Here is a 22,711-nt window from a genome sequence, read left to right as displayed (position 1 = left end):
GTGTGTGGGTTCACTTCTGACACTGTAGATATGAGTCACATGCAACGTGTCTGTGAGGAATGACAATCTGGTAAATAGAGCCCTGGGACACAGGGAATCTTGGTTTCATTCCCATCCTATTCCAACTTGTCTGCACGCTCTCAGATAAACCACTGGATAAGAATTTTAGTGAATCAAAGGCTCAGTGCTGAGCCCACTGTCATCAGTGGGTGGCCACCTCACGTGAAGAAGCAGTTGAACAACTCTTTCTCATTTGATCTGAGTACCTGAGATGGGAAGGGAAGGGAAGGGAAGGGAAGGGAAGGGAAGGGAAGGGAAGGGAAGGGAAGGGAAGGGAAGGGAAGGGAAGGGAAGGGAAGGGAAGGGAAGGGAAGGGAAGGGAAGGGAAGGGAAGGGAAGGGAAGGGAAGGGGAGAAAAAGAGGAGAGGGAGAGGGAGAGGGAGAGGGAGAGGGAGAGAGAGAGGGAGAGGGAGAGGGGAGGAGAAGAGAAGAGGAAGAGGAGAGGAAGAAGAAGAGGAGAGGAGAGGAGAGGAGAGGAGAGGAGAGGAGAGGAGAGGAGAGGAGAGGAGAGGAGAGGAGAGGAGAGGAGAGGAGAGGAGAGGAGAGGAGAGGAGAGGAGAGGAGAGGAGAGGAGGGGAGGGGAGGGGAGGGGAGGGGAGGGGAGGGCAGGGGAGGGGAGGGGAGGGGAGGGGAGGGGAGGGGAGGGGAGGGGAGGGGAGGGGAGGGGAGGGGAGGGGAGGGGGAGAGGGAGAGGGAGAGGGAGAGGGAGAGGGAGAGGGAGAGGGAGAGGGAGAGGGAGAGGGAGAGGGAGAGGGAGAGGGAGAGGAGCCCCCAGCATTGGACATCACAGTGGGTTGGGCACTGCCTGCTTTGAAGCACTGGGACACCTTCGTTGAGAGATACCGAAAGAAAAATGCTACAGCCTGGTTTGGAAAAGCTCCAGCATCTTGGGTGTCTGCCCAGCCGCAAAGACACTCACCTGGGATAGGGTCTCAGCAAAGGATAAACTCATTTTCCAGTGAAGATTTACACGTCAGTTCATTCTTGTACAGAACAAAAATAGTTGCTGAAACATCACTTTTTTATTTGAAATTTTTCAGGTTTCCACCATTGTTACCTGAGGTCCTCCTCCCTACTAAGAATTAGCAGCATGTGTGAGGGCTGCCAGTGAGTATAACAGAGGGAACAACTTGCTTTGGTCCCCTCCGAGGGGTCAGGGAGGCTGAAGGCAGCAGCTGTTCTAGCTGTGGCTTTTCATTTCACTCCCCATGCTGGAAACAGAGAGTCTGTGATTTCCTCCGAGTCCAGCCAAACACTGGCTGTGAGTGACAAACCCCACAAAGAACAGCGAGTTCATGGCATGTTTTTGCAGCTGTCAGCTTTGACCCAGAGCAAATGAGAGTGAGGCAGCTGCAGCCTCCTGGGGCTGCCCAAGCCCCAGCATCCTATCCCCTTCCCAAGTGGAATCCTTGCATTGGCTCCGCTGGTTTTGCCAACTGCACAACCTGATTTACCTCGACATTTCCAGAGTCCTGCAGCACATAGGGTCCCTGCAAAGCTCACCAGATGGGATGGTTTCTCATCTCCCCCTCCTCAGATTGGATATTCAGTGAGTGCCCATAGCTGCCTCTTCCATTTGTCCTTTCATCATCATCATCATGGTCACGGTCATCATTATGGCTGGTCACAAAGTGGCTTCCAGCCTCTTTCAGGTCAAGCCAGTTATTTGGGATGATGAGCTGAGGTCTGGTTTTCTTTATGAAACATTGCACAGTAGAAACACTAAGATTTGCAAACAGTGATGTGTACAGCGGCTGGTAAAGGCTCCCAGCAGCCTTGTGATATGTTCACCTGCTTCTGTAGCTGGAGAACAGCAAGACCAGAATGGGATTCATCTCAGGTGCTCAGCCAAGTGCAATATAAAATGTTTACATAGATACGTTGGTACTAAGCTGAGGAGAAATATCAGGCTTTATGGTACCAATTATGCTTCTCTAACCATTAGGCTGCTCTGCAAGCCCTAAATGCATGGGAAATTTCAAGAAGGGCCCTGGAAATATCACCTAGATCTTGGTTATTAATTGACTGATCTTCCTAAATGCTTAATCCTAACGGCCAATTAAAGTCACCGATACTCCTGCTTGAGTGCCTGTGAGCTTGCTTAAGATGTGATTCAGGACCCAAGAGAAGACAAGTAAAACTGACAGAAGCAAATAATTTTTTGTATGTGTACTAAACATTGTAGGAAGGATAGAACATCAATGAAGCCCACGCATGCATTTCAGAGAGAAAACAAATGTGTCTTTCCCCAGTTCATGAATAACCACATGAATCTGCTTCAGAGATTATTTGACTTTGGCTAAGAGTTGGATTTGTCAGGACTCCGAGCGGGACGTCGCATCATTGTGTTCCTTCAGCTGTATGTATGGAAATGTATGTGAGAGAATGCAGGGAGCGTTGCCTAGAAGTCCACGCACAGCACTTTTGGATCAGTCTTAGTTCCGCCAGTGTTTTGCTGAAACACCTTAGGGAACCTCACCTAATCTCTCTGCTTCTGCAGCAAAGAAGTTCAATTACAATCACAGAGCCCCACATTGTGTCAGTGGTTGTGAACCCTCAGAAATGACGGTTTGCAAAGAGCTCAGAGGGCCTGGAGGCGTTGAGAGCATCGCCCATGTGGTACATATTAAGAGAGGCAGAGAAAGAGATTCCTGTGTTGAATGTTCATTTGTACAAGCTGAGATGAAGACAGGCGAGGTGACTGGAGCTGCGCTGAGCCCCCAAAGTGCTGCAGCACTTGGGGAGCCCTGGGCTGGTCGGTACCGCGGAGGAGACAGGCCGGCTGCGCTCGGGTACGCGAAGGGATGTTCTGAGGGACAGCACACATCAAATACTCTCATTAGTAAAATGACACAAAATGCTGTTATGGCTTGAGGCTGCAGCAGGGAACATTTAGTATAAATATTAGGAAAAAAAAAATCATAATTCCAAGAAGAGTTACAGCAATTGGAACAAACTCTCAGGGGACACTGTGGCATCTCTTCTAAGCCTCCAGTCGTCGCTCTGGGAAGATTAAATAAATCCCAGTCTGTGGCAGTAGTTGGGGTGGTCTGCATGATCCCCGGCACTCCCTTCAGCCTCAAACAATTCTCTGAATGGGAGGAATGGCTCGTTTGCAGAGCCCGCAGCTCGGGTAATGCACTGACTGCTCTTTCAATTATACACAGCTCTCCAGGGCAGGGCCCATGTTTTCTCTCAGCCTTTGGAAGGCACCCAGAACATATTAGGCAGCACCACAATATAAATAATAACAACCCACTGTCCCCATCTCAGCAGTGGAACAGCCGCTTTCTTCACATTCCCTCCTGCACTGCGAGCTGCAAGGCCAGACAGTAGCCCGCTCCAGCTGAGCAGTCATTTCAGAGCCAGCCCAAGGGCAAAATCCCATGGCTACAGCACATGACACGGGGAGCTGGTGTCAGTCCAGCTCTGGCAACCCTCCATCCTCTTCCCTTTCCGTCTTCTCAAGCAGGTAGCGGCTCCAAGGACAGGATTGCCGCTGTCCAGTGGACACGTACTGGTTGACCTGGGGGAGGAATGCTGCCCTGCCTGGGAGATGCTGTGCTGGACAAGTCAGGATGGTTGCAGATCATGACAGGCACAAACTTGCTCACCTGGAGCTGGACCACAGCATGTGGTAGAACGGGTGCAGTGACTGCTGTGGGTGGCAGCGCAGGTTAGTTAGGCCAGGCCTAGGAGGTGCCACGTTGTGTTTTTTGGCATAATACTAATTACTGCAAGAGAGCTATTATAGGTATTCCTGTCACTGCAATGCTGCCACCTGCTCTACAAGAGCTGTCCTCAGCGGACTGAATTGCACTGAATAAATTTGAGTTCCCCTTGCTAAAGCACCTCCCTTTCCGCCTAACTGCGGGGTTTGAGAGTCAGGGTAGCGTCTGAAGCCAGAGCTTCTCTCATTCACACCAAGCAGGAGCAGAGCAGCCAGCTGAGAACCTGGGAGGCTGCCAAGGAAGAGCATCCCCAGGGTTCCCAGCTCGCTGCTGTGGTTGTTGCACAGATGGGAAGGTGGCTCTTGCAGCACTGTGAAGTCCCCTTTGGTCCCATCAGCTTGGACTGATGTTCCTTTCTCTCATTCTTGCCTATAAAGGGGCTGCTTTTCCTGCAGTAAGCAGTCTTCCAGCATGCTGCTACCCTCTTCGTACTCCAAAGGGAAGTAAGACTGGTAGCTGGTTTTGGCAGGGGAGAAAACACCAGGAACACACAGATGTCCCCAGTGACTGCCTCTTCTGGGTATAGCTCCTATGAATACTAGTATGGAATGTGTACTGTTTATTTTTCATTGATCAGCTCTAACATTTGAGCAGCCAAAATAATTTCAGTTAAGAGACACACAGAAGTCCATCTGCAGTTGCTGAGCAGCTTTGTCAGGTGTTCAGCGGTTCACATCTGTCCAGCTGGATCACTCCAGCCTGTGTTTCCAAACTGGAAACAGAGCAGGCAACTCTGCATTTTTTTTGGCACTGCAGAGTGTCTGCAGATTTATAGAGCTATAGAAGTAGTATTGGCCACAAAACAATACTGGCTACAAGACACACGATGATACCTAAATAAGAACAGCTTCAAGCCAGAGAGGACATTCCCAGAGCTGTCAGTAGAATCTCATTTCCTAGTTGGAGGGTGTTGAATGACTTATGGCTTCTGACCTGGGTGCCAACAGAGAATTCTTAAAGATGTAGGTTTACCAAGCACCGTGCAAACGTGATTCCTCCTCCACCCCTGCAGGGATGGATAACTGAAAGCATGGCTTTATTTTCAATACAGAGATGATGATCTTCAAGAGAAAGCACAGAGACATTATCTGATTTTCTCAGTGATGCCTTAACAGAACATGGTGAAGAGCATAGTGTACTTCATCCCCAGCACTGTGCTTAGACCACAAAGTCCAAATTTCTTCCTGCTTTTTAATGCAGGGCAGGCTTTCCTGACTACTTTGATGAAACTACAAAGCAGGAGCCACTTTTAACGGCAGATGACATCTGTTTGACATGCCAATAACAGACAGGTGATAATGCTAATTAGAAAAAGACAAAGAACCTGTGATTGAGACCTGAATGAGGGTTCACAGGTGATTCAGCGTTAAAGCCAGGGTTTTGCAGGTTAGGAATACACAGCACTTTTCCACCAGATGCACAGCCGAACTGGAAATAGCGTACAGGTTCCTTGTGGTTCCATCTCTAACTGGGAATCACAAAGCCCCACAGAATACTTAGCTGGGGATGGAGACATCTACTGAAATCCACCTCCGCGGTCCCCCCAGTCCTTCTGGGGCAAGGTTGGAGCCCATCTCATCAGCCCAGTGATGAACACCTGGGCAGCCTCGTTAACCTCATGAGGTGCAACTGTGAAAGACCCTGCCCAGCAAACCCTCTGTTTCTCTGATTGAGGCCGTGAAACTTTCTTTTGTAGACTTGGCTTGAAGGAAGACACACCACTAAATGCTGAGAGTCGGCTGCATTGTGAAGGGTGAGTGATATTGAGAATTGGCTATTTTTTTTTTAAATCATTGTTATTTTTTATTAGAAAAGAGGCAACTACAAGCTGTGTCTTATGAGGAAAAGATGTCTTATTAGAGTCTGAGCAGAGCCTGGTAGCTTGAAGAAGTGTCCCTAGTAAGTAAAAGGGACTAATTGCCTAGAAACTGGCGTTGATGGTCATGGTGAAGCCTCCAAAAGTTGTTTTTCACTGTTGTGCCCCACAGCAGCTTTCCTGTCTGTGAGCCTGGAAGGTGCTGTGGTCTGACATTCAGGTTTGAATTTGTAGCTGTTTGTGGCTTGTTGCTTTCTAGGGGGTATTGATGTAAGGCCATAGTATTGTAATGGTTTTAGTGGTAACTGATCACAGCCTTTGGACAGTAAAAAAAAATCCTACTGAAAACCTTGTAAAAAGAGAGAGAAGAAAATGTGTTTTGTGGCAAACTATGTAAGAAGGAATGGGTTTATGTTGCCGGAGGGGAGGTTTTGATGGGATTTCAAGGCAGTGAAGTCCTGGGACGTGCTGCTTGGTAGTGCATGGAGTCTCTAGTGCTGCAAAGTTTTGAGGGCAATTGGGGAAGAGCTGGTGAGGCTTGACAAAGGTGGGGGGCATGGAAATGAGGTGACCTGGGTCTGGGGTGGATTTTTTTGGTATTACTTCTGGCCTTGGAATATAAAGACGAGCATTTCAAAAGTGCTTCTTGTTGATTTATATCCTTTTCCACTGAAATCTATCTATATCTCGCTCTTGGTGTCAGTGGGAGCGGTGTCAAACCAGTTTTGCAAGTCTCAGCTTTACTAGTCAGTTCAAATGACCACTGGGATGCTGAAGCTTTTGGCCTGGACTAAGTTTGGGCTAAGCACAAGGGAGTACTGCCTGAATGGCAGATTGGTTTTTCTTCTGTTCTTCCTTTCTTACTCTTTTTGTGGTTCTGAAGGATGGTGACAGATGTTAGTGTTCCTCTCTTGCTTGTTAATATTCCCATACTATTCACTGGCACGTTTCTGCTGCTCCGGCGCTGCCCAACAGCTTACACTGGCCGTATGTTGAGCCAAGATGTGTACAAGTCCTGTCTGGCTCCATTCCTTCCTTATGGCCTGATTCATGGGGAGCTTTAGCTTGGCGGGGGGAGGAGGAGAGAGGAATAATTACACCAAGACAATGTGTTTGGCAAGAGGCTTCTGTCTTCCTCCCAAACAACTACAGAAAATACTTGTAAGTGAGCAGGAGCTAGTATTTTTAGTTTTTTTCTTCCTATTTGAGCATCTTCTTTTCTCTGGATCCTTTTCTGCAGCTGGGATTAAGATGAACATATTTTTTTGCTTCTCATCAGGACTGCTGTTTCCAAAATTGGGTGTTTTGGAGGGGCAGGACACTGGCTGTAGGAGACCGGACAGGGCACAGCCAGCTGACTCAGATATTCACCTTACGCCAAGCAGAATAGAAATAGCTGAAGCATCTGGATGTTTTTCTGAAGTGTCATCCTCTTGAGTGACAGCTTGGAGCTGAACTGGGTATGGGGAGGAAAGTCAGAGCGCTGCTGGGTGCGGGAGGGGAACTGAAGCAGGAGGAGGAGGCTGAGCTGGAAGGGGAGCAGGGCTGCGAATGAACATTTCTCTTCCCCCTCACTGGTGCTGGACCCGCCCATCAGCGTGAAGGGACCTGTCCCCCGTCCTCTGGGCACCCAGGGCTGAGGAGCTGGCTAGGGGCCACCCGATCTAATTCTGGAGCCGTTCTCAGGTTTTCCCTCCTTGGTTTCCCAAGTCTGTCAGGAGCAGCACACAGGCATCTATTAACCCTGGGACAGCTGCCGCTTGCCAGTCCCAGCTGTGTGTCTCGTTAGCAGAAATCTCCAGACTGCTGACCCCCTCAGCTGAGGAAATACTAGTGGTCTGACGACAGGACCCCACCTCCGAGTGCCTGGAAATGGAAACCTCCCCAGCGCTGAGGCCGGGCCTTATGCCCGTCTGTTTGTTTGTTTGCCTTTCCGAAGGCCTGGCCAGGGCTCCCTGCCTTAGCGGGTGTTTCAGATGAGCCCCAAAGAGGGAGAAAGACCTTGAGCGTTCACTCCCTTCCAAGCTGACCTGTCTGTTCCGAGTCATAGAAACTTTCCATGCTGTATAAAGCAACTGCCTCTCAGCTTGTTTACAGGGTTTCTCATATGTAACTCCACGTGTTGTGTTTTACAGGACATAAATAACAAACGCATAGCAGGCTTTCATCTCCAGCTCGGTGAGGAGCTCTGTCCTGGCCACTGCTGGATCCACCTGCATGGGGAACACCTATTATGTGTAGCAGAGGTGGGGAAATGAGAAGGGAATAAATAGGGCAGAATTAGTCAACGTGCGCTCCGAGAGCATGTCTGTCTTCATCCGCGTGTTGGATGATATCATTGAATCACTTCAGTTGGAAGAGAGTCCTTAATACATATTTATCATATGTATGGTAAAGCATCGGAATGGAAGGAGGTGGAGGAAGAAAAGATGTGGAAACGGGAAGAGGAAAGAGGGCTGGGTATAAACAAATAAATGAAAAAATGAATCTGTGGGAGATGAAGAGAGCTTGTTAATTAAGATGCTGTACCTTCAATCCTACAGTGTCTACTTGAATTTACTGCAGAAAAAATTGCTGCTGAAATCGATAATCTAAATGTGTTTTATCACTGCCAAATGACTGCAGGTTTTTCTTCCTCTTCATTTATGAACATTAGCATATTATCTTGTCCCACCCTGTCTGAAAGAATTTGCTGGGGCAGGCTGATATTCAAGGGGTGCAAAGCCACGTGAACACGCTGTTGATAGGGGAGATTTCCCCCCAAATTGAAGGCGGTCTGTTTGGGTAGGTGGTGGCAGCTGGACCTTTGACTTCTTTCCTGAAGAGCAACCAGTTCCTTCCTCCCAGTATGAAGCAGGGACTGCCTGCCCCTGAGGCTGTAGCTGGCTGGAAACTGCACAGGTGTGCTTATCTTGGGCTGTAAAATCCTTTTGGCCATCGAACAGGCGGCACTGTGGGTTACACTGTTCCTCATCCTAGACTGCTGGGCGACTGTGGGTACCTAGAGCCTTTCACATTTTGTCACCAACTTGGAATCTGGATGAGATGGGAGGAATTATAGGTCAGCACTCCCTGACAGCTGTTTAATGGCCTGTGGAAATAGAAATGTTGGGCGCAGTCCAGTTTCTGTGGGGTCATATGTCAGCACCGCAGATCCTCCCATCGTAACTGACGCTAATTGTTGCTTTTAGTGGTAGCAGAATGGCCAGGGGTGAGGAAACCTGGGAGGCTGGAGCTCAGGTGTGCTGGCGGCAGGAGGTTGGAGTTGCTGCAGTTATTTCTGTTGAAAGAAGTGGTCAGGCTCCCGTGTTGCTGCTCATGTGCCTCTGGGGAGTCTCTGATTTGCTGGACTATGACATGTAGGCAGGTGGCTGGCTTGATGTCCTCTGTATCTTCTTCTTGGTGAGTGAAATAAGTAAAATACCTGGAGCAGAATAAGTGAAACACTTAAGTCCCTAGGCAGAGGTGGGATCACTTGCTCTTATTCTGGGGAGCTTTGGTTCTAGATGTAAACCAGGTATGCTCAGGTCAGTTGGTGGTAAAGGTGGGAGAAGGGCTCCCAGCAGACTCCACATCACATCCATTTCCACCATGTCCTTAGTTTTGTGAAGCGCTCCTTTCTCTGCAGACTGCAGTACGATGCAGGTTTAGTGCAATTACACGCTTAATTTGCACGTGGAGTTACTGGGACTTGTGAGCGAGGAGGATAATGCAGTGTGCACCATTAATTAAATTCTAAAAGTTCTGTCAAGTAGCTGTAACAGATGGTGTGTACGGTCTGTTTGGACCTTTGATCCGGGGGTTTCTACCATAGAGAACTGCAGAGTTATGCGGTTAGAAAGTTGCTGATTTGCTCATTAACTGTAATATTACAAGAGAAAAGATGATGGATGGAAAAAACCTGGGGGCGTTTGCCTACAGGGTGGCGCTGTTTTCACACTGCGAATAGATGCTTTCAAATGGTTGTGTGAAAAATGTTTATTTTCTGCTTTTATTTACATGAAGCTGCTGAGGAAAAGCCACACTGCTCTGTCTTTCATGAGGATGGGATTTATTGTCTCGTAGCCATCTCAAATGACACCATGGATGCAATAATTATCTGGGAATGCATGTACTGTGAGGTGATTGGATGTCAATAATTAATCTGCAGATTGGATTCATGTATAGCTGATTCTACAAGTCCTTAGGCTTCAAACTTGTAAAGGTATAACATATGCATATCCATATGCTTAAATGCTGAGGCTTTTGTTTGGGGGGGGCGGTGGGTGGTTTTCCAGAGAATAGGAAAGTCTCTGTTCTACTCTTCCCTGTGTCTGAAGTTTTCAAGTTGTTGTTCACAAATTATTTCTGCAGAGAAGAGCCATCAATTTTAAAAGTCTCAATGTTCAGCTTCAGTGTTTTCAGGACAAAATATTAGAGAAATGCTGAAACATCTTGACATTCTTGAAATTCAGTGATGAGTTGGTCTTAATTTAGAACAGAGAACAAACAGCTCTTCCATTCTACTGCCTGTTCTGTCATGTGCTGCATCACCTTTTCCTCTGCTGTGTCAGCTCCAGTGATGCTCGTGAGCTTGCACTACGACTCAGAATCCACTATACTTAATGTGGGACCCTTCAATACCGCTGCTGTGCACAGTGCAGGGTTTTGATGGACGTGCTGTCATGTAACAAAATCTACCCAAGCCCAAATTGGAAATATGTGACATGGTGTGGCCACGGCTCAAAATGATGGTCGTAATTATTTGTACTGGAAACTTCCCACACCATGCAATTCTCTTCCTCAGCACGATAAACATCTTGAACATCAGCTCTAGGTTTTATTTTATGATGTCAACGGTTCTTAACCATAAAAGTGAGGAGATGCCAAAATCTTACACAGCAGAAGATCCTAATGTTCTCATTGAATGTGGTGCTTAGGCTCCAAGTGCTGGCCTTGTGGTGATCTGCTTCAAGTCAAGAGGGTTGTGTTTCACAAAACATGGACCAGATGAGAAGGACGTGCTGTCTGTCTCTGATGAAACACTGTCAGATGATCCTGGCCCTTGATGCAAGTTGATGTCAGAACAGTAAATATTCCTGGAGAAGAGAGTGCTGAGAAAAGAATGAAAGGGAAGGGGGACGAAGATCAAGCAGGTTTGTTTTCTTCAATATGAAATACAGGCAGTGCATGTTGGCAGCAATTTTGACAGAAGCAGCAGGGAGGTGTCCACAACAGCCTATTGCAGTGTTGCCAATAGTTGTGCTGGAGAACTAGACAGAAGTTGTAGTTTTATCTCCTCCCTTGCAAGTATGTTCCGCAGTGGAGCTATGATTGCAGTCGCCGTTCTACAGTGGATTCACAGCAGCTGAGACCTTCAGCCTTGGGAGCCCAGAATCACAATAGTGATGGGGCAGAGCTAGTTCATGTGTGGGGCTGGCAGGTATTTAAATGAAGTCTCCCATTAGCTCTTGGGCTGCAAGAACTGAACCTCAAGAAGCAGCTTTCAGACAATCACTGAGAGAGCTACAGTCACGGTTTCTTGCAGGTAACGCACTGTGGCCTGTGGGTACTTTATGCTCTTTGGAGTGCTGGTGATGCAGAAGACAGTGAACTCCGACAGAGTCATTTCAAGACTCATAATGCATTTTTAAGAACAGAAATTTTGAAAGGAACACTCTAATATCAACGAAAAGCAAGGAGAAATGCCAGTGATGGGGGAAATAGCTGATGCCGGGTCAAGATGTTCTAGCCTTCCAGGGAGGGTTTATAAATGGATATGGTGGAGCTGCTTGTGCTAATATATGGCTCGGGAAAGGTGCTTGTGAAGGAAAGGGCAAAGCGGGGTGGCTGTATCTCCAAAGCAGTTCCAGCCAGCTGGTATTTTCATCTCTTGCTGACAAAGCTGTGATCTTTGCTAGAGCCACGTGTGGGTCACTCTCCTGCCTGCACGGTCGCATGATGGGACGTTTACTGCTGGGGCGTTCTAGGGTGAGTGAAGGTGGCGTTGGGGCGTTCTAGGGTGGGTGAAGGTGGCAGTGGGGGGCAGCTACCTGGACCTGCAGCTGAGGTGGCCAGCAGGCTGGCCCTGGGTGTGAGGAGGTGACATGTCACTCCATGCCACTGCCAACAGATTTATGGTGAAGACTAAGCTTGGCTGTTGGGGGGCTGTTTCTTTTCTAACCTGAATACAGCGTGACTGGACCGATCGCCACCCCCAGGGCTGCGGTTCCCACTTCCCCTGCTGTGACACGGCTCTCCAGCCACTGGTGTGGTCAATTAAGACCCATCAAAACCAGTCTGTTTAGGCTGGTTGTTCCGATGCAGTCACGAGGCAAACAAGCCGTGCGTGGTAGAGATGACTCTCTGTGTTTTCAGGCTAAATTAAAACCACGTTACATGCCATACAGTTCTGAACTGAAATCAAGTCCAGTTTGAGTCTTCAAGCTGGAACAGAATGAATAGACCGCATCTTTGGGGAGTGTGAGCCAGCCAATGGCTTAAAAACCAAAATAATACGAAAAACACAACCCGAAACACAGCCAAAGAACTCTAAACCATCTCTGCTTTGTATCCAGAGACTGAGATATAATTTGAAGTGACTTGCTCAAAATCCCTTGGTGGCGTGGGTAGCTGAAGCCATTGGGTATCTTGTTTACTTGTCTATAGAACGTGTTTCTGTTGAGCTCTGGCACTGCACGCTGCTGCTTGTTTAAACATGCCTGGGAGCAGAGGCAGTGTGAAAACACTCTAAATCAATAAAAATAGCTGTAAGACTGAACAAACACTCCAGATTGGAACAGTTGTTGATCTTCAGGATCAAAATGTGCATTTTTTTTTTAGTGAATGGCACCTACGTTGGTGATCAGGAAAATATCCGTGGCTATGGAGGGAAAACTGAGCTCTGCAATAATCCAGATCTAAGAACTCCGTCTCTCGGACCTGTTTCCATCAGGTTCAGAGCGGCTGCTGATGGGTCTGCCAACAGAAATTTTGCTGTTTTTTAAGGAAACGTAGAGGTTTTCAAGTTCTTAATGTAATTTTTCAGAGCTTCTGATGAAAGATTGATTTAAAATATTTTATTTTGGTAAAAGCAATTTGGAGGCCTAGAAAATAAACTATTTTTAAACTGATTAATTTTTAGGAGAACTTGGAGCAAATTAATCTTGTGCCTTTTTTACTGAAAATATTTTAATGAGTACTTTCAATCTATTCATTTATATAGTTTATACACCTTGATAACAATTCTAATGTAAACTGGTGATGTGTGATAAAGCTTTTTTCAAAACACTTCCCAGCATTTTTAATGATGAAACTTCAAAGCAACAAAACACGGATAACTTCATGTATTTTACCAGATTTAAATTAGGGAGGTCATGAAAAGGATTTGGAAGGTCAGAAACCTTTCAAAGAGAAAGGGGTCACTTTAAAAGACAAATTTGAACTTGCATTTTTCTTTAGACCCTCTTGTGATTTTTGCGCTTGCTGGAACACTTTCAGATAACTGTGTTTGAAGCACCGAGGTTTGCTCTGTGTCGCGTTTGTGTTTTCCCCTGTACTGAGCTTTGGATGTGAACGATTTAGGAATGAAAAGTAGAGGAAAACCAGAAGTGTGGAATCTCCACGGACAAACCGCCGTGTACCACACAGCGCTCGCCAGGCCGAACAACCAATGCGAGACTTGGAGCTGGATCCCGAGACTTTGGAGCTGCAAAATTGCTTCTAATTTGCTCCTCCTGTGCTCCCAGGCAGGGGCTGAGTGGTGGGTGCTGTCACGGGCAGGGTACGGGCTGGGGATGTATGTGCAGCGTGAAGAAATAACACCCTGGGAAATAAGGAAAAAACCAAAGAAAAATCAGTCTTGTCCATTCACTACCAGCGATACAGTTATCAAAATACAAAATTAAGCTAGTTTGCTTGATTTATTTTCCCACAGCCGCGCATTCCCTTTGGCTTTTGTGTAAATAGAGAAGAAAATATAAATTCCCTGCCTATGAAGAGCACCTTATTCTAAGAAGGAGAATAGCTTGGTCACCTCACACTTTGATTTGGAAGGTGTCTGTGTCCAACCCACCTGGTGCATCTGTGGAGCACAGCACTGCTGCAACACCCTGTGCTTTGGCATAGCTCTTGATTAACAGTGTTCGGTGGAGTGGAAGCAAAAATAATGAGAAAAAAATTTAAAGCCTCTGTGAATGTAATCCATGGGCAGGGGTTTTAAGCAACCTGTCAGCTTCAACCATCTCCAAGATGACTCATGCAAGGAGAAGTTCAAGGATAGCGATATCACTCCGGCACCTGGTGCTGCCGTTAGCACGAGGGATGATCTCTGTGTCTTTAAACAGGTGTGTGCTTTCTTTCCCAGGGGCTATAACTTGTCTTTTCAGTTTGTTTTAAATGGTGTGAAGAAGGCACTTAGTGTTAGATCCTTAGTTGATGAAAAAAATCATATCTGTGCTGATTCATCTCCGGCAGATGTTCCCCAGTCCGTAGTTTGGGCTTTGCCTGACTCTAGTGGTGTGTCTGCACTGACTCAATAGGACCAGTCCTGAGTGCACACATACACAGGCATTTATCTACAGATATACACATGTGTGCATATATACCTCTTAAGTCTGAAGCCAGGTTTGGGGGGAAAAAACAAACAACAAATGCTTTGTCCCAGAGGGACACACAGGGAATACCAAGCTGGTCTGTGTGTGCTGGAGGAAAGAGGGCAAGGCAAGAAAATATCCTCACTGTGCCAAGCTCAAGGAAGGGTCCTCAGCCATAAGACTGGGAGGTAAATCCAACTTCATCTTTCTGCACCTCAGCTCTGTTTCTAGGAGCAACTGACCCTTCCTTTGTGGTGGTTGGAATACATAATTGGAAGTACGGTGAAGCCTTATTCTGTGCATCAGAAGTATCACACACAGTGTGCCATCCTTTCCTCTTGTGCTTCTTATATGGACTGAGTAGTTGTGGTTAATCCTGATTGGGTGAGTGCTAACTCCTTCTGCTTCATCCCCTCCCAAAGGAAATTCGGTGGGTTTAACTATTAAGAAACTGTTGGTGAGGGTCTGTGTGAACCAATGCTGCACGCTTGTGCTGCGCAGATGTGTTTAAATGTGAGCACAAATGTGACAAGGGGAGATGCCCTTGTCATGAAACAGTGTCAGGACACATGACGGGACTTTGGGGACAGCTACTGGTGATATTGTGGTCACATCATCAGTGCCCACTATGAGACCTGATTCTGGGAGATGCTGAGCTCTATTGAGTTTATGCCTTGTGTGCAGCCTCCATTTTCACTTAGTTTTAGGTGTACATCCCATTCCCCGTAGTAGAATGTTAATGTGCTAATACTGATGCATGGTCAGGTATTGGAGATATGCAGAAGAGGAGGCTCAGGAGTTGTTGGGGTAGGATACAGGGTAAACAAGGCATCTCCAGTGAAAGAAGAACAACTAGGGCTGCTAGGAGCAACTCTGGGGGCTATAGGAGTTGGAGCTGAGAAAAACAGCCTATGGACATAGCCAAGGACCCTCTGTAGCATCTAATTACTGCTCGGTTAGAGAGGCCTTTGAAAACAGAAATCTGCTCTTCAGCCTAGCTTCTAGCAGCGTGGAACACAGAATTGCTTTCAAATACGTGGTAACTGTAATCAGCTATGTGGTTTTATATTTGCTTTTTTTTACGCCTTTGCTGTGAGGAAAGGTTGGGAAGGAACTGCCAGCTGGTGATTCTATAAATGGTCCCAAAGATGCTTGAGATGCTCCTGTTGTTAGTGTCTGGTTCAAAGCGAGGTGTCTTCGCACAGTGACCTATGACTCGTGTGCGCTGCCATGTTTCTTCCTTCAGAGATGGATTAGAGGCTGCGTCTAAAGGTTTCCGAGATGACTTAGTCATTGGAGTGCTTGAATGGAGCCTTGCTGACGTTTGTTCTGCTTTGTTTCCGAGGCAGAAGTCAGGCTACCTTTAGCCAAGCGAGCTTCTGACTTATCGCCCTCCACCTGTTTTGCTTCAGCAGAAAGCCGAGTGCTGGCTTCAATAACTCTGGCCAAGCAGCCCCAGGGGAACTGGGTTACTGAGAAAATGTCACCTCAGGTTCCTCTCTATTTCTGGATCCTGCATACGCAAACGCGATGAAGTGTGGGTTTGTGAATACGACTCTAGTAATTGAGAGATCTGGATTAACTCCCATGCTCTGACCTTGCTCTCTTGAGAAGACTGGAGACTCATTTCTTACTGTAGCTAGCAATTTTTGCTGGTCGTGCTCTTGCTCTGCTGCCTGTTTGGGCTGTAAGCATTCAAGGCGCAGTTTGTCCGCGTGATGTGCTTGTGTAACGCTGGCCTGTGGTTACATGGCCACATCTGTGCCCAGTCTGCAGAGGATATTGGTCTGTCAGAGCTCCCAGCTGGCTGGCCTGGCTTTCCACCTCCAGCTGCAGAGAATCCTGCTTTTATTGCTCCGCTGGTCCCTGTTTTCACCCCTGGTACTTGCCAAGGTGGCATCTGCCACGTTTGTACAGAGCAGGGCAGAACTGGCCCTGATGTCTGTGAGAAACGTTATGGAAAGAAAAACAATAAGAGGAAAAGTAGAAAGTGAGAATATGGCCTGTGAGGCTTGACTTTCGCTCTGGGTCACGGGTGGGCGGGTGCATCATCTGCTCTGACAAGTGGTATTTTTCCAGCATCCTCTGCTACTTTTTTTCCTTCCCCCTTATCAGTGTTACACCGCATTTAGAAGAATTCCATCCCCTTGCCTCCGATGCTTCCAGACATCGGCTCATCCCCAGCCCCTTCCGACAGGCAGCTCCTTTTATGTTTGCTCTCTCAGCCTTACCGTTTGAACAGAGCAGAACAGCGGTGTTGGTTTTCTCACTGGGAGTGACTCGGAGAGGGGATTTGTGAGTGGCCGGGTGCCAGGGGACAAAACACACTGTCCGTGTACGTTAGCGCGGTGCCAAGCCTTCCCTGGGCACAGTAACTTTCCTCTCGAAGCTGCTGCGTGCCAGGGGGGGAAGACACACTGAAAAAGAGAGGAGGCGGCAAATGAGAGGAGCTTGTGCTAAATCTGACCTGGCAAACTTACACCAGCTACGTGCCCTTGTACTGGCACTTGGAAGCTGCTTCTCCAGAAAACAAATAAAGGTCTCCGGTGTTGTCTGGCGATTGTTCACGTCCCACCTGGTAACTGCTAGGCCTGCAGATTTCATGGTAGATATCTTTATTCTCTTGCACGTGTGCACTTGCAGGGTCCTGGAGGTGCTTTAGGTGGACAATAGGATAAATTACCCGGATACAAAGCTGTAGTACGCTGGATTAAATCAGGCTGTTTCACCAGTCTGGTTCTGTCCTCCCATCACACAACCATCAGGACTCCTGGGTGGGAATAGCATGAAAAGCACAGAGGTTAAACAGCAAAGTGGTCTGTGGGGCAAAAGAGGCATGGGAATTATGGCTAGTGTTAATGGTGGATTTTTCTGTCCTGTCCATAAGTACCACGTTCAGAACACACTGTGGGGATGTTAATGCTATTCCTAGTGTTGTGTAGGGTGGTGTAGTTTCTTACTAGGAGATGTGTGTTTAAGGAGCAAGGTAATTCATCTTCATGCCACCAGTTACCATTCTGTGGATACCTGATCTGCCTGCTGGAGGACCTGTGAGTTCATGTTTATTATGGGTAACACAGCTGAGTTTAAGACATGAGCTTTCCTTGAGGTTAGTCCATTCATATTCAGGTCCTGGGTGTATGGCACTCATTCAGGGCCAAATTTGGCTATTCCTGTGGACCCTGTTCAGTGCCTTGGTGCAATGGCAAGGGCCTGTTCTGCATGAGCCAGGGCTCAGGCTGCGGCAGCTGGTGCCTGACATGGCCAAACCTCCCACCTGTGCACAACACGTGGCGGAGGAATCGCTGACAGCCCCATGGGAACAGTAGTTGCAAAAAGAACACGTTTCTGAGCGAGGAGTAACTTGTATTTCCAAGGGCCGATAGGTATAATTTGTGGTGTCTACAGATGCGATAGAGACAAGACCAGGAAAGAGAAGATGATGTTATTCCCTGAATCCTGCTGGGAGATGGGCAGGGAGAAAAGTGGCGCTGTTCATAGTGCCTCGTGGCTCACAGGCAGCACAAATGATGCTCTACACTCAGGGGTTTTCTCATCTGTGCCAAGAAAATGTATAATCTTGAACCAGCTGACAAACCTCAACTTGCACATCTCAAAAAAAGGTGTTCCAACATTTACGAACTTCAGGAATGATGAAGCTTAATGATGTTTTCAAAGCTCTTAAAAATCCTCGGGAGGGAAACTGCCATGTACATTCCTAAGTATCTCGGTAGCAAAGTATGTGCGAAATGTTTGGTTCTGCTTAGATTTAAAGCAAACATAATCACAGGTAGTGTGTGTCCGGCAAATAGAGGAGTGGAAAAGAGAAACTGTGTTGGTACCAATGGATCTTGGTGCTGTAGACTCTGAGCTGCTCCAGGTAGCTGAGAGAGCTGAAGATGAGCGGGACTGGAAGGACAGAAGGAGCCAAATGTAAGCAATCCAGATTCCTATAGACCAAGAAAAGCATAATAATTGCAAATAGCAGATTCTCAGTTGTTTCATGCAGCTGTGAATACTTGTCTCTGAAACCAGCCATGAAATGAAAGCGTGTGAGAAACAAGTTTTCCAAAACTGTTGTCCAGCTCCTGCAGAGGGGAAACGCACAGTGTGTTTTAGAAGCTGGCTGAAGGAAAAGTTATGACATTTCTCCTGCTTTTCCCCCTAGTGGCTTCTTTCCTTTAAGAAAAACTCATGTTCTAATGTAACAAAAGTATAGTTCCTCTCTATTTTTAGAAATTGCATAAACAAGTCTAATAAACAGAGAATGATGGTGGTGAGGGAGCTCAAACTGGCTTTGGATATTGAACAGAAATAGATATGGACTTAACCAACCAAAGGTCCCATAAAGCGTGTTTCTTTTCCTTTTCTCTCTTTTCCTGGAACTATCATGATTGCAGGATTTTGGGATCATGTATAAATAAATCTGGCCAGCAGACTTGGCCAGAGGTTTGGAAAGATAATTTCTTGGACTTTTTTTTTTTTGAGGAATGACTAAAATTAAACATTAAAAGTTTTACTGATTAACTATAAAATGTTATTGGGTGATTTTTTTTCTCTATTAAGTTTCCCAAATGTTAAGCTAAGGTCCAGTAGTTATTGGGAAACCAAGTCCCACTGTGATGAGGAAAAAAGAAAGTATAAAAGAAATCCTCAAGGGATAAACAATTTGAACAAGAGCAGCAAGATGGTAAAAATGAGGCAAAAGCAACGTGTAAACTGACTTTGGGCAAAGTGATTCCCAATTGCTGGCTTGTTGGTTTTTCTAAGCTCAAGGAGCTTCAATGCTCAAGGCGTTTAAAGCCAGACTGCACAAAGCATCAGTAGATAAATGCTGCACAGGGTTGGAGGGAGGAAACTGCAGGAGCCAATAGACGTTCCTCCATTTCTAAGCCAGCATCGCCCTCAGACCAGCTCCTTGGTACAGTTTTTCTCCCCCAAAAAAGAAATTGCAAACCCAATTAACCACATCAGGTGTTGTGGCTCTACTAGAGTAGAAGCCAAGCTTTACAAACACCCGAGTTTTAGTCCTGCGGTGTGTGCGCAACATGGGTTTGACTCATGTCCTCCGTGTGCTCTTGTTTGTGTTGGGCAGAGGAAGGAATCCCAGGGTGATGAGCACAGAACTGTTGAGTCCTGATAGAAATGATCTCTTCTAACTATCTCTTTAAACTATCTTCCTTACCTACTTATAGGTAATATAGATGATGGGTTCCTCATGAACTCTGGTCCTAAACTACTTAAGATGTTTTGAAGACCTCAATAGGTAATCGAACAATGTTAATAAAACAGAGGAGGTGAACCTTCCTTATGATAGTAGGATTGTGGGCTTCTGCTCATGCCAGAGAGTAGTGTCATATATTTATACACGACCAGCATAAACAGTATTTTCCAGAGAGCTTTAATACTTGAGGCAAAAACGTTTTGGAAACAGAAGTTGATGTGTTCAGAAACATTGAGTTCTTATTCATAGGGTCTAAAGTACCCAAACTTATGATCCTTTTTTTTTCCAACCTCTATTGCTTGTTTCTGAATTATTACCCATGTGTCTAACTTTTGGTTTTGGGAAAGAGGAAGATAATTTTACTTTTGACTACAAATAAATGCTGCTATTGTCTGGTCTGTACAGCTCTGCTCCCTGTGGTTTGTCTTCACCTTGAACTGTGTAGGACTTTCCTTCGTGCCTTTGTGTGTAGGAATCTGTCTCATATTTTCATTGCCTGTTACTAGACTCTTTCCAGGTTCGCCACAGGGCTGGAATGTGATATTTTGGGCAGGGTAAACTATTGCTAAGATTGAAGCTTCATTATTTAATACAGCGATGAAGTGAACTAGGCAGCAAAGAACCAAGGAGAGAGAAATGCCAGTGGTTGTAGTAGTTCATACCAGCTCTAATTACTGATATATCCAGATGGATCCATTTGGTCTCTACGCCAAATCTATTCTTTGCGTAATCCATACGAAGGCAATGAAGTTGTGCCTTGGCTGAATGCCTTGTCTTGACCCAAAGTGCTCTGCAGTTGGCAGGATGTCTCTATTTGTCTTGCATGTTTGCCTTGTCTCTCTGAGCCCACATTGCTGGATCCTCCATGGTTCTAAATGGAGGAGGGGGGAAAAGGATGATGTCACCATTCAGGGAGTATATTATATACACCTGAGAATCCAGAGACAAGATTTGGTGGAAAGGGTGCGATTGCTGTTGGTGCAATCGTGCTGCTCTTTTGCATGGGGAAAGCTGGGTGGGTGTGCACCTGTTAGCTGCCCAGTACATGAAAGGGAAGAACATGCAATTATGTGGTAGTTTGGGGCAACCGAAGTGTATAATGATGATTGCTTATGACAGCAATTACATTTTTTCCAGCAGATAACTTAGTTCTGGATAGCTGGTTGAGTGTGCAAAGGCAGCACCTAGTCCGAGTTTCAATTCTCCGAATCTCTCTTGCTTCCTATCCAAGCTTTCTTTCCTCTGCCAAGAATGTATTTTGAAGCAGCAGATGCAGTCCTGTCTGGAGGAAAAGTAGCTCTGCAACCTGTTGGGCTCCAGCTGGAGAGCTGGTGGAGCTGGCAAGGAGGCTCCTTCCTCACTCCTGACCTTCCACAGGGGCTGGCCAGGAAAGCATTTGGCCTCCGTTCTCCTGCTGACAATGACTGGGCTCTGTTAATTCTCTTTTGGTTGACAGCCGTTCCCTAGAGAAAACGTTTTCGTTATTAGGGCCAGCCCAATCTAGTAAGAGTTTTCTGCTTTAAAATATGCAGGATGGATCCCTCACATGGTATAAGTTGATGTGTCGGTATCCAAGTCACACTGCAGATCTCGTCTGTGTGTTTTAAGTGGTTGCCCCTTGGTTTGTCTCCTTGATTTACAAGTGGTCTGTGGATTTTTACTCCTGACTTTCAGGAGTTGGAGGGCTTTGATTTCCCCGTCATCCTACAATAGCAGCAGTTGTTTTTCCACGACTGGGAAAACTTGTTATTCTGTTGAACCTACCAAGTTGAAACCCTTCTAGGAGCATCTAACATGTAAAAATCAGAGTGGCAAAGGAGTCATTCTTGCTGCCAAACAAACTCTAGATCTCCTTTCCCACCCTTTCACTCTTGCTCTCTGCAGAGCTTTTGTACGTCTTCAGGATTTAATTTCTACTTGCCCTTCTGTAGTAGCGATGGCCCAAAACAACTGAAGGACATCCATTATTTCACAGCAGGTTGGAACAAGCCCTTGCTTGAAGACCAGATCCTACGTTCAGAAACCAGACCAGGAGTCTTTGGAAAGAGGTGCTTCCCTCAGGAGAAGTTTGCCCTTCCAAGCTGTTATTTTGGCTGTGTGTATGAATTATTTTTCCATTTATATCCAACTTTTTGGGGATGAGAGAGGGAAAAGGTAGAGTTCGTCCCCAAACAAGCTCCAACCCCTATCTAACTGCTTTTTGCTTTTAAGGAAATGAAGTAATATTTATGTGCAGAGGTAATCCACAAACGGGAGCTCCTGCCAAGACGTTCGTTTACCTGAAGCTTAAGGGAGGTGATGTTTGTGTGTGCCCAAAGCTTGAGCAACTACTTTACATTAGAAGGAAGGTGGCAAACGTGTCAGCCCTGATCTATCAAGACAAAAGCTCATCACCCCCGAAAACAGTGTTCTTTGCCATTTTGATGTGCCTGGGAGCACACAAAGCAGCCTATACTCACCCAGCCTGGTTGCTGCGATAATACTATGAATTTCTTGTCGTGCTGTCCAGCTGAGATGGAAAAGCGACTTAAAAACACCTTTTGAACTGTTGCCCTTCCATTCTGGCTAGTTTGTCCCGTATGGCTATTTTTGTTTAAAAGAGAAATCAAAACAAAGTTCTATGTAGAAGTTGCAGCAGAAACATGAATCAGGCCTGTTGATTTCTGGCTCAGTCCTGTGTTTTATAACCATTAGAACATTGTTCCTTTTAACCGCTGTTTCACTTGATGTATGGGAGCAATGAAATGGGAAATATGTTGCAGTGGCTGAACAGCCATTGGCATCTTTCAGAGACCTTTGGAAACTTATGTGTTAGAAATATTTGCTTAATTTGGATTATATTATTTTTTTAATTGGGAAATAACAACCATAATCATGCGTAGATCCCATTATTATTGTTTTTTTAGTGTTTTACTATTGCTATAATGAGAGCACTGAGAACTGATGTGTTGTAACAACATCTTTCCTGCATCATTATGAGATGTACCACTGTTTTATTTGCCTGGTACTTCACAACTGAACTTAAGAAATTAGTGATGTTCTCTTTGTCTCGCTGTTGGAACTAGATAATGTAGCATCAAAGGCCTAGGGGTTAATTTTTAGGAGGTACCGCTGACAAATGAAAAGCCCTGATTAGCAGTATTGTTTCACCAATCCTACCAATCTTAGCGGAATCCACCATATTCTTTAGTGAAGCTGTAATACTTAAGGAATTCTTCAAAATGTGAAGAGTTTTGTAGTGGACCTTCCCTGCTGCCTTTTTTCTCGGATATCCCACAATAGGCTGGAGCAGTAAGTGATTATCTAA

The sequence above is a fragment of the Columba livia genome, chromosome 10 (genome assembly GCF_036013475.1).
Source record: "Columba livia isolate bColLiv1 breed racing homer chromosome 10, bColLiv1.pat.W.v2, whole genome shotgun sequence".
NCBI classification, from domain to species: Eukaryota; Metazoa; Chordata; class Aves; order Columbiformes; family Columbidae; genus Columba; species Columba livia.
Note: the sequence above shows the minus strand (reverse complement) of the source record.